This window comes from Pinus tabuliformis, chromosome 9 (genome assembly GCF_031772625.1).
Source record: "Pinus tabuliformis cultivar Carrire ecotype Pingquan chromosome 9, CPIR1, whole genome shotgun sequence".
Classification (NCBI taxonomy): Eukaryota; Viridiplantae; Streptophyta; class Pinopsida; order Pinales; family Pinaceae; genus Pinus; species Pinus tabuliformis.
Genome location: NC_142307.1, coordinates 891677827 through 891688179, shown reverse-complemented (window position 1 = coordinate 891688179; position 10353 = coordinate 891677827).

The following is a 10353-nucleotide window of genomic DNA, read 5'->3' as shown; positions in this document are numbered from 1 at the left end:
AGTGGAATTTTTGCTAAAATGTTGTTTCTACGAAGCTTCAGAAGCTGAAATTAAAATCCATTTGAGTTGCAATCTTGATGCACCTTGTGTCTGAATTTTGAATGTTGTCTCACTATATTTTCAGAGATATGAACTGAGGAATTTAGGATTTTTGTAGGCTCCCCAATTCCATCTCAAACAGATGACCTTGGGAAAATCATCATAACTTTCTCTCTGAGCATCGGATTCCAATTTATTAAAAAGTGACAGAAATAGGATGGACTTTAGTTTGGTGGTTAGTGCTTTAGGGCTGAAGGTATAAACAGTGAAACATGGCACTTTGTAAAAGTTCTCTCTAGTGAACCAGTCTATAATCAAGTCATCATAGGAGATTGGCCATAACGCTTTTTTGAATAATCCAATCTCGGTCAAATTTTGGCGTTAGAAAGAGGACTCATAGGGCTACCACATGACATAATTTCAGACCTTGGGAATCCTAAGTTACTGATATACAACAGATTCAATATTGAGCTCCTACAAAGCAAGAAAAAGGTGTGTATTTTTTAAACAATTTGCATAAGTTTTGTTTGAAAAAATAGTTTGAAGTGATTCAAAGGGAATAGTGAAGCATAAATATCATTAATTGATGACCCAAAGAAATAAAATGGAAACACCTAGTAAGCAACCCAAAATTTCTACTATGACACATGAAGAAGAAGAAGAAATGCAACATGATATATCAAAATTACGAGACCAAGTGCAACAAATTTTTCTCTCGCAAAGAGTAACCAAAAATGAAATGGAAGCTAAGATGGATGGTATGAAGAATGGTTTAAAATCAGACATGGAAGGTTTGAAGAATGGTTTAAAAGAAGACATGGAAGATTTGAAGAAAGACATGGAAGGTTTGAAGGGAGGTTTGGCAAAGTTGCTACAAGAAATGTTTCCTAATAGTGAAAAGGTAGTAGAGGAAACTCATGATAAGCACAAAAGAAATGTTAATCATGATTTCATAGACCCTAACATTGGATTGAAGAACCACCATATTCCAAAGATCGATATGAGGAAGTTTGATGGCAAGGATCCCGTAACATGGATACCACAGATGGAGCAATATTTTGATCTCCATAATGTGTGGAACACACAAAAGGTATGCATTGCAACTTTATATTTAGAACCCAATTAGTTTGTATGGTATCGATGGATTTTCTCTCATAAACAAATTGTCACTTGGTCAATTTTTACGGAGGAAATGATAACACATTATAAGGATACAAAGAGCAAAACCTTGTTTAGCAAATTGATAAATCTCAAGCAAAAGGGTTCAATAGTGGAGCACATTGAGGACTTGCAAAAATTGAATATAAGGGTAAATGATATCCAAAGGACCATAGGATTGATGTCTTCATAGGGACTCTAAAGGATAACATCCAACATGAGGTTTTTGTTTGGGAATTGATTGATTGGAGAATGTATTCAGGTTGGCAAGAAAAATTGAAAGAAAAATTATGGCAAAAAGGAAGCCTACCACTCGCAACTATAAATATGGAAGTGTGGTTTATCCTAGCCTTCCACAACCTACAAGGTTGTCACCACAACAATTGGAAGAAAAAAGAGAAAAAGGGATTTCTTATAGTTGTGATAGAAAACACACTAAAGGTCATAAGTGTGCTGAGAAGAAATTATTTTACATCGACTGTGAAGAGGAGAAAGAAAAGGAATAATAAATGTCAAAAGAAGAGGATATACACGAGGAACGAACCCCAGAGAAAGAATAAATGAATCCTACCATATCTTGTAATTCATTGGAAGGAATTACCACTCCTCAAACTCTCAAGATAGGACATCTCAAGAAGAAAAAGGTAATAGTGTTGATTGATTCGGGTAGTACCCATTATTTTATTCATTATAATATAGCCAAGGAATTAAATTGCTTCCTATATCCAGCACCAGAGTGTGAAGAGATGGTTTCAAGTGGAGGAACCATAAATTACTCTTGAAAGTGCCATAATATAAAGCTATCCATGGGAGAATATGTATTGAATAGTCCAATTATTTCCATTCCAATGGGTGATGTTGATGTTATGTTAGGAGTCCAATGGCTACAATCTTTGGGTACGATAGTTTTTAATTTTCAAGAACTTTTCTTGAAATTTTTTTGGGAAGGAAAGGAAGTTGAATTAAGGGGTATCACCAAGAAACAAGGAAAGATAATCATATCTAATGGAATGACAAAGCTTCTAAAGAAAGAACAACGGGGCGTAATTGCAAAAATATGTTCACTAGAGGTTGAGACATCAAAATAATTTATTTATCCACACCTCCAAAAAGCCTTGGACAATAATTCCAAGGTATTTGAGACTCCTAAAGGCCTCCCACCTATTCATGATCATGATCATGCTATTCATTTGATTCCAGGAAATATTCCTCCAAAGATTAGGCCTTATAGATATCCCTATGCCCAAAAGAGTGAAATAGAACATATGGTTGCAGAAATGCTAGAGGATGGTATAATTCAACCTATTCAAAGTTCTTTCTCTTCTCTAGTATTATTGGTGCACAAGAAGGATGGATCATGGCACATGTGTCCAGATTATAGGGAGCTCAATAAGCTCACTATTAAAGATAAATTTCCCATTCCTGTCATTGATGAATTATTGGATGAATTACATGGACAAATTTACTTCACCAAGTTGGATATTCATTAAGGATGTTAGAAAATTATATATTACAGAGAAACGAAACACATAAAATATTGCAAAACACAAACATAGAAAATGCATAAAACAAGATAGACACATATATACATGGTTCACCCAATTTGGGCTACATCCATGGAGAAACAAATAGTCCTTTCTTTTATATTATATACCAAAATGAAGAGATACAACCTACAACAAATCTGTTATAATTTCCTCATTGCTCTCACACAATCTCCTCTCTCTTTCTCCCTCAGAATACACATCTATTCAGCCGTGATACAATTCCCTCATATATAGCGAGGGGTTTCCTTCTAGGAAAAAAAAACCATAAATTAAACATAACTTCTACCAGTAGATCATCTGCCTAACGAACGACCCAAATTGACTATGAAATTACAATAGTTTACAAGGCAATTTTACATCTATTTTTAGCTTTGGGAGTGATATCCCCAAACCCCCACCGGGGGGGGTGCTCATAAAAATCTATGTCTTCCCCCACTGTACCCCCTAGGGGCGAACAAATGGCTAGCATTGCTGCCCCATTACGAACAGGGGTTCAATGCAGTGATACCTCTGAATAAAGAAGATAATCAGGCTCCATACCTAACATAAGATATCATCAAATAAGAATGAAGACTGAATACGTTCCGAAAACAACATTTAGAACTCATGAGAGTCATTATGAATGTTTGGTCATGCCTTTTGGCCTTACCAATGCACCTTCTACATTTCAAGGTTTGATGATATACTAATCTACAACAAGTCTTGGAAGGATCATGTTAACCATGTTGACAGGGTGCTCAAGCTATTGGAGGAGAAACAATTATATGAAAAAACCTCCAATTGTTTCTTTGGAGTATAGGAGGTGGAATATCTGGGTCATATTGTATCTCATGAGGGTTTTAAGGTAGACCCGAATAAAATTAAAGCCATTAAGGAATGGAAAATCCCCACATCCATAAAGCATCTACGAGGAGTTTTCGAGTTGACAGGGTATTATCACAAGTTTGTTAAGAATTATGGGAGAATAAAACCACCTCTAACAACATTACTGAAGAAAAATGTATTTTCTTAGACTCTAGAAGCAACTAAATCCTTTGTGCATCATAAAGAGGAAATGTGCCAAGAACCGGTCTTAGCTATGCCAGACTTCAAAAAAACCATTATTGAGGAATGTGATGCCTCAGGAAATGGAATTGGTGTTGTTTTAATGAAAGAAGGAAGACCCATTACTTTTGAAAGTTTTCCAATCAAATGAAAGTATTTACACAAAGCTATTTATGGGAAGGAAATGTTGGCAATACTACATGCACTTAAGAAATGGAAACCTTACCTAATGGGAAGGCACTTCAAGGTAAAAACATATCATGATAGTTTTAAATACTTTTTAGAACAAAGATTATCTTCAGAAGAGCAGAAAAAATAGTTCATAAAGATGTTGGGTTATGACTTTAAAATCATCTACAAAAAAGGGAAGCAAAATGTTGTTGTAGATGCACTCTCAAGAAACGATGAGGATGTGGAAGTTTTGTGCCATTTCTTTTATCCAACCAGATTGGATAACTGAAGCGAGGAATGAATGGAAGAATGTCGAAGAACTGTGGGCACTCTTTCAAAAGTTGCAGCAAGATCCTAGCATGTCTTATACATTTAGCTGGAATAATGATTCATAATGGTACAAAGATCGCTTATACCTTTGTAACAATTCCTAACTCAAACAAAATATTCTTTTATAATTGGACACCTCTCCCTTAGGAGGGCACTCAGGATTTTTAAAAACTTACCACAGGGTTAAGAAGGAATTTTTTTGGAATTGCCTTAAATATGATATTCAAAAATTTGTGGTGGAATGTTTGGTTTGCCAACAAAATAAAGTTGAGACGATTAAGACTCCAAGTCTATTACAACCTTTATACATTCCAAGTTAACGTTGGGAGGAGGTTTCAATGGATCTTATCACAGGTTTACCCAAGTCTGAAGGAAAGAGTGTCATCATGGTGGTAGTTTATAGACTTACCAAGTATACACACTTTTGCGCGTTATCTCATCCATTTAAAGCCAGTATAGTTCCTACTATATTTATGGAAACAATTCAAAAGCTACATGGAAACCCAAAGATTATTGTAAGCGACAAAGCTCCTATTTTCACTGGAAATTTTTGGATGAAATTATTTTCTTGTCTAGGTACTCAATTAGCACATAGCTCATCTTAGTATCCTCAATTGGATGGGAAAACTAAGATAGTGAACAAATTTTTGGAAGGATATCCTCGTTTATTTATATCTGATAAACAAACACAATGGGTCAAGTGGTTACGTCTGGCTGAATGGTGGTATAACACTTCCTTCCATATTGCAGCAAAAATGACCCCATTTATGACACTTTATGGATATCATCCACTGTCCATCACATCATATTTACGAGAAAATTCTAAGGTTTAAGTAGTGGAATATCACATTGACTATCAACAACAAGTTCTCCAACTCTTAAAGGATAACCTCACTTTGGCACAAAATAGAATGAAACAACATGTAGATCAACATCGCAGTGAAAGAAGTTTTGATGTAGGCGATTGGGTATTTTTAAGACTACAACCATACAAAAAAATTTCCCTCAAGCAAGATAAGAAGGATAATAAATCATCAACAAAGTATTATGGTCCTTACAAGGTCTTCCAAAAGATTGGTACTATGTCATACAAATTGGAGCTTCCTACATCTTCTCGAGTGAACCCGGTTTTCCATGTTTCATGCTTAAAGAAGGTTATAGGTGAAAATCTTCCAGTTCAAACAATATTGCCATAACTTTATGAGGAAGGAAAAATCATATTCGAACCTAAAGAATTCATGAAAACAAGAACTTGATAGCTACGAAATTGATTAATTTCAAAGTATCTCATCAAATGGAAGAACTTACTCTCAGAAGATTCCACATGGGAGGATCAGAATTTTAAACAAAAGCATCGGAAACTACTCAAGCGTTGAGGACGACACTTTTTTGAAGGCGAGGGGCATGTTAGGTCCCTATAACACTAGTGTATTCCTTCATTGTTACTATTGTCGCCCCCTTATTGTTATTGTTGTGCCCAAGTAGTCCCCATATTGTTATTGTTTTGCCCCATAAAAGCCCACTATTATTATTATTGTGCCCTCACATTATTATTTTTATGTCGACTCTGATTATATAGTGACCCCTTAGACTCCTATATATAGAAAGGAGGTTTTTTCATTTGTATCATCCAAGAATTGTTCATTTGTGTAATTTAAAGGAGTTTTCCCCCTCGAAGAGGCTAATTTTGAAGTCTTTGATCTATCTCTTCTTCTATTTTGTGAGTTGGTTGCATAACACCAAACTCGAAGACATATCTGGTTGAGTTTGTTGCCAGATGTTTGGGCTATCAGTAAGTAACAACTGAGTGTAAGCATCTAGATGGCTTATTGTAGCTGATTCTGATTCTAGAATGAAAATACAAGGTCATTTCCATGGACTTCATTACAGGTTTTCCAAGGACATATAGATAGCATGATTCCATCATGGTTGTGGTTGACAAGTTAAGTAAGGTAGCTCATTTTTGCAATTAAGTCTACTAATTCAGCTAGTGAGGTAGCTCGGATATTCATCAGAGAGATAGTGAGATTGAATGGTGTTCCCAGGAAGATCATATCACATAGAGATGCCAATCTCACTTCCAGGTTTTGGAAGGAGTTGTTTGCAGGTTTGGGGATAGAGTTAGCTTTCAGTACAACTTATTATATGCAAACAGATGGACAAAAAGAGAGGGTCAACATGATTCTTGAGGGCATGTTGAGGATGTACGTCATGAATCAACAACAGAAGTAGGAAAAGTATCTTCCACTGGTAGAGTTTTCTTATAATAATGAGCATTAGGCGTCCTTGAAGATGAGTCCATTTGAGGATATTTATGGGTGGAGTTGTAATACTCCTATTAGCTAGAGTGATCTAGTGAATAGGGTATTGATTGGGTCAGATATGCTGGATGAGATGGAATAGGAAATGTAGGTTATTAAGAGGAATTTGAAGGCAGCACATGACAAGCATAAGAGTTATGAAGATCAACATAGGGAATTCAATGAGTTTCAAGTTTGGGAGCATGTGTAGCTTCACATCAAGCCCTAGGAGTTCCATGAGGATTAGATCATCAGCCAGGCCGAAACCTCAGTATTGTGAGCCTTTTGAGATCCTTGAGAGGATTGGACTAGTGGCCTACATACTTGCACTTCCTCCGACAATGAAATTCCATGATGTTTTTTGTGTTTCATTGCTTCAGAGATATGTGAATGATGTTGACCATGTGATTCACTGGTCTGTATTGTAGGTAAAACCAGAGGGAGAATTCTATCTAGAACCAAAATGCATATAGTAGTGGAAGCAACTAATGCTTTGGAACACAACAATAGAGCATGTTAAAGTGCAATGGAAACACTTTGGGCCCGATAAAGCTACATGGGAGATGGCTGATTAGATGTAGGATTTGTATCCTTCATTATTTTTTGGTTCAATAAAATGAGCTTTTAGTATATGTATATGTTTATGGATTTTATTATAAATATCGCAATGAGTTGTGTTATAAAGCTCCAATAAGCGGTATGTTTGTTTTTTTTTGAATAGGATGTCATTGTAAATATTGCATCGAGTTATGTTATAAAGATCCATTGGAAGTATGTTTTTTTTCAGTGGTTTTTTGGTCATAGGTGTCATTGAACACCAAGGATGGTGTTCCCCCAAGGGGAAGGGATTTGTAACAACCCCTAGTTGATTATGCTTGTAAATAAAATAAGACCAAGGTCATGGGATATGTATTCCAACATGAATGTTGGGAAAATAACTATAGTTGGCATCACTTGTGATTAATTTATCGCTATGGAAATTGGCAAAGGCAAAGTGGCAATAATTGACATTTATTTATGAAAATAAAGAAAAATAGGAGAAAAGGAAGTTAAAGAGACACATATTTACATGCAAGGTAAATTAGAGGAAAATGAAGAAAATCGAGGTCTCAATGATAAAAAGGCTTCTGAGGATCAGTACACAACCTTTTTTCAGTTTATATTTGGCTCTCTCATTTCATTCTCTCATACTCTTACACACTTAGAGTATTCTTGGATTATTCTTGGAGCACTTAAGCATTCATTTGGATTTGGAGAAAGAAGGCCAAGGAAAAGCAGCGGGCATAAGGAAACAATTGGATCAGTAGCTACAACTAGATTTCTTTGCAAGTAACAAGTTGCATGTATGGTTTCCTTGCTTACTTTTGGATGCATGGTATATGCATGTGATTCTCTGGTTATGTGTTGTCATTGGCATGTAGATTTTCCTGGATTGAGAGTGGTTTCAACCTTGCCTTGCCATTTCCTAGATAGTCATGGTGTTGTGAGTGTTTCCACTTGTTCTTTTTATGATTGCTGCTCAAGTTTTTTATGGTTGTGGGTTCAAACAAATCCTATGGAAGCCCTAAAACAACTTGTGTTGCGTTACTAGTTCCTGGAGTTGTTGGTTGGGACAAATGATCTGGAGCCCTTAGTGGGTTGAGTTACTAGTCCCTGGAGCCATGGTTGTAATAAATTCTCTGGAGCCCTAGAAGGCTATGGGTTGAGTTACTAGTTCTTGGAGCCCTGTAAAACTTGGTTAGAGACCAATATGGTTGATGTTATTATTTTTGGACCGTAGAGGTGGAATCATTGTGGTTGAAGGTTGAGGTGTTTTTGCCTTTGGAAGACCTAGTTGGTTTTTTCTTAGTTTATTCCATGAGATCCCACATTCATGCTTGGAATATGACTTATGATTTATTGGATGAAAAAGAGATTTGGTTCAATCCAATATATGGTTGGGTGCTACGTGGAAGTCCCTGACTTCATTAGCATTTCCATATGTTAATATGAGATATTTTCCTATTGTGATCTATGATAATATGTCTTGATTATGATGGTTATATTATGGTTTATTTTCCATGGTTTCTACTCTAGTTATTTGCACGTTATATGCTGGTTAGATGATGTATACTTTCTATGGCTCTTGCTATGATTTGATATGTTAATGAATGGTTGATGAATGCATGGGCAACAAGTGTTATTGCAACTATCTTGGGAGGGCATTAGTCCTTCTTAATGATTCTCATATGAAGTTCAAACTCTTAAGATCATATATGAATTCATGATCTATAGCTTCCATGTCTATGTTTGATGAAATGCATGTCATGGTTAGGTATGGTCAGGTCAATCTCTTGTTCAAGTTCTGAATGATTAGAATTATTAGCATGTTATTTTATGTTGGGTTGTGTTATATTATTTCCATGACTAGCCCATAAGCGAGGGGGTGGAAACCCTTCCTACATGTTGCGTCAGGCATTATTAGGGGGCCACAGGGGGTGCTAGCTCTCCCGCACGGGGTCCGAGGCAACACCCCGGGAAATTTTTTTTGGACCCTATATTAGGTGGGCAGACCTACCTATGGTTTTGTGCATGGATTTCACACATGGTTTTGGCTACAATGGTTTTCGGTCCATAGTATTTTGTAGATCCGGTCAAGGGAACTATGGTTATGTTCTAATCCATGGTTAATGGATTGGGGTTTATGGATGCTTCGTCGTGTATATATATGTATTGTAACATTGAAAGGTATAATGAAAAATCAATCTGGTAGTCTCGATTTTGGGATCCAGGGGAAAATCTCTGTATATATTTGTTTTATGTGTTATTCTCTCTCCATTGTTTATTTTCTATTTTTAGAATTCATATGCAAGTAATTTATGTACGGGGTTGGAACCTACATTTGGTATCAGAGTTGTTTTGGCTTCAAGGGGACACCTTTGCTGCTGAGTAGTTTTGCTCGAGCCTGTGGTAGACCTTTTTTAGTGGGAGATCTACATGATCGATTCATGTGGTGAAAGAAGATGGTGACTAGTGGAAAGATAGAGATCAAGAAATTTAATGTTCAGAGTTTTGAGTTGTGGAAACTCGAGATGGAGGATCTGCTAGTCGATAAAGATCAATGGATGGTGGTAGATCAAGGTATTAAACGAATGGTAGTGTCTGATGAATAATGGAACAAGTAGGATCGGAAGGCAAAAAGCATAATACAATTGTGTGTCTCATATTCAATATTGTTGAATGTGTCATGGGAAGCTACAGCAAAGGCGGTGTGGGAAAAGTTGGGGAATTTTTACAAATCTAAGTCTCTGGTGAATAAACTGTTCCTACGGAAAAAGTTGTATAACCAAAGGATGAAAGATGGAGACTTAGTGAAAGAGCATATGAATGCATTTAACACTGTGGTAAGCCAGTTATTATCTATTGATATTAAAATTTCAGTTCAAGATAAGTGCATCAGTTTGTTGTGTTATCTACTAGATTCATGGGATAGTCTAGTTGTTGCAATAGGTAGCAATGAAACTCCCTTGTAGTTTGATGAAATAGTCTCATCCTTATTGATGGAGGAGATGAGACGGAAAAATATGGAGAGCCAGAATGGTAATGTTGTTGGGCGTGGAATCCCCCCAAGGTATTTTTTGGGGATTAAAGCCCAAGTTTTGACTAAGTCCATTATAAAGACTCCGCGATTTATGGGTGCGGAGCGCAAAGTCATAATAAAGTCATAGGGTTGTCCACCCTTGTTTTTGTAATGTAATGTCGGTTCGAAAGATCTACCCATGGTC